Source organism: Artibeus jamaicensis, unplaced genomic scaffold (assembly GCF_021234435.1).
Source record: "Artibeus jamaicensis isolate MK-2021 breed Jamaican fruit bat unplaced genomic scaffold, CSHL_Jam_final scaffold_286, whole genome shotgun sequence".
In the NCBI taxonomy this organism is placed as follows: domain Eukaryota; kingdom Metazoa; phylum Chordata; class Mammalia; order Chiroptera; family Phyllostomidae; genus Artibeus; species Artibeus jamaicensis.
In genome coordinates this window covers 14,506,012-14,510,069 of record NW_026522034.1, presented here as the reverse complement: position 1 = coordinate 14,510,069, position 4,058 = coordinate 14,506,012, and the positions used below count along the sequence as shown (strand labels likewise).

At 35.7% G+C, this 4,058-nt stretch overlaps 1 pseudogene; it reads right to left on the bottom strand.

Annotated features, from left to right (window-relative positions):
• Positions 1–2,391: 2,391 nt before the first annotated feature.
• LOC119058411 (FUN14 domain-containing protein 1-like) lies at positions 2,392–2,853 on the bottom strand (annotated as a pseudogene).
• Positions 2,854–4,058: the final 1,205 nt, after the last annotated feature.

Genomic DNA, 4,058 nt, shown 5'->3' with positions numbered 1-4,058 from the left:
AACACCAAGGCACATCATAATTACATCACCCAAGATTAAAATGAAGGAGAGAATCATAAAAGAAGCAAGAGAAAAGGAGATAGTTATCTACAAAGAAGTTCCCATAGGACTATCAGCTGATTTCTCAAAATAAACCTTGCAGTCAAGAAGAAGCTAGAATGAAATATTTGAAGTCATGAAAGGCAAGGACCTACACCCAAGAATATTTTATCCAGCAAAGCTTTCATTTAAATTGGAAGGGCAGATAAAGTGCTTCCCAGATAAGGTCAAGTTAAAGGAGTTCATCATCACCAAGCCCTTATTATATGAAATGCTAAAGGGACTTATCAAAGAAAAAGAAGATAAAAAATACAAAGAGTAAAATGACAACCAACTCACAACTACCAACAACTGAACCTAAAAAAAAAAAACAAAATAAAACATATAAACAAAAACAAACTAAGCAAACAACTAGAACAGAAACAGAATTACAGAAATAGAAATCACCTGGAGGGTTATCAGTGGGGAGAGGGAGGAGGGAGAATGGGGGGAAAGTTACAGGAATAAGAAGTATAAATGGTAGGCACAAAATAGACAGGGGGAGGTTAAGAATAGTATGGGAAATGGAGAAGACAAAAAACTTATATGTATGACTCATGGACATGAACTAAGGTGGGGGAATGATGGTAAGGTGGTGGTGGTACAAGGCAGAGGGATATAAAGGAGATAAAAAAAATGGGGCAACTGTAGTAGTATAATCAATTAAATATATTCTTTTAAAAAAGAACAAAAAGGCCCTGGCTGGCATAGCTCATTGGATTGAGTGTGGGCCTGTGAACCAAAGGATAGTGGTTCAATTCCCAGTCAGGGCACATGCCTGGGTTTCAGGCCAGTTCCCAGCAGGGGACCCACGAGAGACAACCACACATTGATATTTCTCTCCCTCTCTCCTTCCCTTCTCCTCTAAAGATAAATAAATAAAATCTTTAAAAAAGAAAAAAGAACAAAAGGAATACATCAAAACTTGGAAAAAGGTTGTGAAGGAAAGAAAAGGGAAAAAGAAAGAGAAAAAATACAGTATTGTAAATCATAAGATATGATTTTTTTAAAGAAAGTCTGAATTTTATTTAGCATTGTATCTGAGGCACTAATGAGAGTAAAGAAAGAACATGAAGATCAATCTCACATTCAATTTCCAGGAATCTCGTGATAATGAAAGCACACAGATTGAACGTCAATCTCAAAAGTATCAAATGCATTTTTACAATACACAAAATATACTTTGGAGGACTTGCTACCGAAAGGAAATAGTCTAAATATCTGCAGTCTTTCCGATCTGAAGACTCTAACACGTTGTTTTGATGTTTCCCCCAATTCCAGTCTAGAACTCTGTGGACAGAACAATATAGAAAGCTTTACTTGGCAAAAGAGCCTCAGAGGGAGTGTGATGTCAGCCCTAAGAATCAAGATAAATGGCCTCGTGTTCAACCAACAGGATGCTATGAAAAGTTTGAAAGTCTTGGTAGTTATATGTCAGCATATATCAAGGAGACAGTTCTAAGTTATAATTTCTTAATTATGTAGAAGAACATGGTTCTTCACCGTAAACTCATACTGTACTACTGAGTATTTTAAGGTATTTTTTACCATTTGGGGAAGAGGCCAAAATAATAATTAGAACTTTAGAATTGAGAAAGGAGGTTCACTCAAAGTTAATAAAGTAAAGCTGTGAACCAACCGTATGTACCCTCAAAATAATTATCTCTGCCAGGCTTCCAAGATAAATAAATACATGCGTTCATAAATACGTAACTAAATAAATATTATAAGCTTACATATGAGATATATATTTTTACAATTATAAATATCAAAGAAAGACAAAGAGCCTTAATCATGTAATGTTTCCTTAGAACACCCTTCCCAGAAATTGTTTACTACAGTTATTATATAAGCAAAGTAAGATTTGCAGAAAAAAACAACTTAAAAATTGGCGTTTAATCTGTTTAACATTTTTAATAAATCTACTATTTCTAAATCCTTCTACAAAAGAGCATTACAGTTCTTCAGTTTATTGCCAACATTATTTTTTTTAAAAGCCCTAATGTTGCAGCTGTAATACAAAGTTGTATTTATTGGCTCTATATTATAAAGCACAATGAAGAACATCTGATTTAAATAAATGGAAGCCATGTTCTCCTCAGGAATACTACTGTAGAAATACCATATAGATTGTTTTACAGCAGATACTAGTTTGCCAGCCTTCGGATGACAATATGCTAGAGTTTCATATCGATTAGCTAGTTGTTTCTTGTCACCTTGGACAGCCTGGGGGCATGTAGTGTTGAGAGACCATCCTGTCATCACCACTGCTTTTCTCACAGGTGTCTCTTCTGTGCCAGAATATTCACATCCTTAAGATGCAAGCCCCAACAAAAAGCCTCCCACAAATTTGCCGGATATCACAATGTTGTGTTTGACAAATTCTGTTGCTTCTTCAATTATGTTGTTGATTTCAGGTGCTGCCTTATTTGCTCATTTCTTAATCTGTCTTTTTGCTTTGTTCGCATCTTTTTCAACTTTCTTCCAGTCAATCTGCACATAGCAGCTGTGTCTAGCAATCTGAAGGAGAAGAAAGCAACCACCTACTGCAGTTGCTGCAAGTTTTCCTACTTGCTGAAACAAAAATCCTGCACACCAGCCAGTCACTCAGCCATTACAATATGGGTGGCTAATGAGTGTTTTTCTACCATAGGACCAGTGGCCAAAACCACAGTTCCACCAGTGCTGTCTTCTTGTCTACTCAGTTAAATCCAACACTTCCTAACGGTCATCATCACTTTCATACTCTTGGGAAGGGGGGTTCTGGGTTGCCATGATACAGCCGGAGGACTCTATTGAACGTGGTCCCCGACTGCCCTCCCCCCTCCACTACTTCAAGAGCCGCTCTAGGCCCAGGTGGAAGTCTGTGATCTCCTTTTTCTTCCTCCTCCTTCTCCTCAGATATGATTAAATAATCATTTATGTTTCTCTTTCTAAATTTGAATGGGCTGAATTTTCTACGGACATAGTAGTGAAAAGCTACACGGAGTTCAACTAGAAAACATTAGAGATCAAGATTATGTAAATAAAAGTTAACTGAATAAATATATATATTTGATAAAGTTTATTTTTATGTACACACATTTATTTAATTGATGATATAGACACAAATAAGTCTCAAATTTTGAAAGAATTGAAAGAATCAGTAATATCAGCAAGATGCATGATTTTTGAAAGGCATCTAAGTATGTAGCTAATTATAAATAAACATAAAAATATAAATGATAACTGTTTTGATATTTCTAATGAAGCCCAATACAGCTCAAGCATTACAAAGTAAACCACGCTGGAAATTTCAAAATATTAAAACTGAAAGATAATAACATTAAGTATCAAAGCAAGAGGGATAAAACTAGAGCAGTGATTAACAATTTTGTTAAAGTTTTAAAAGTACATTTTATAAATACTATATTGAAACCAAATGCACAACACTGTCTTAATTCAGGCTGATATAAGTACCATAGACTGCATAACTAATAAACAACAAGAGCTTACTTCTCACAGTTCTAGAGGCTGTAAACCTGAGATCAATGTGTCAGCATGGTTGAGTTCTTTCTGGTTGCAGACTTTCAGTTCCTCACCGTCCTCACAAGGCAGAGAACTGAGAGCAAGCATGCTCTTTACTGACTCTTATGAAGACACAATCCCATTCAGGAGAGCTCCACCCTTAGGACCTTCTCTAACCCTGATCATCTAACCCTGATTACATACCCAAAGCCCCGGTCCTAACACCATCACAGTGCAGGACGGGGCTCAACAGATAAACTACGGTGGGGATATACATGTTCAGACAATATGTTTTATAAATAATTTAGTGAAAGTGCAACAAAATAAATTTAAAAATAACTCTAAAGTAGGGATAATGACGATAACAGTACCACTCATGAAAAAGAAAACCAAAAATGAGAGAAAGAGATTCAAAGGTACAGAAAACAAAACTCTTTAAAAATTCAATGCAATAAATACAGTTATTTTTGTGA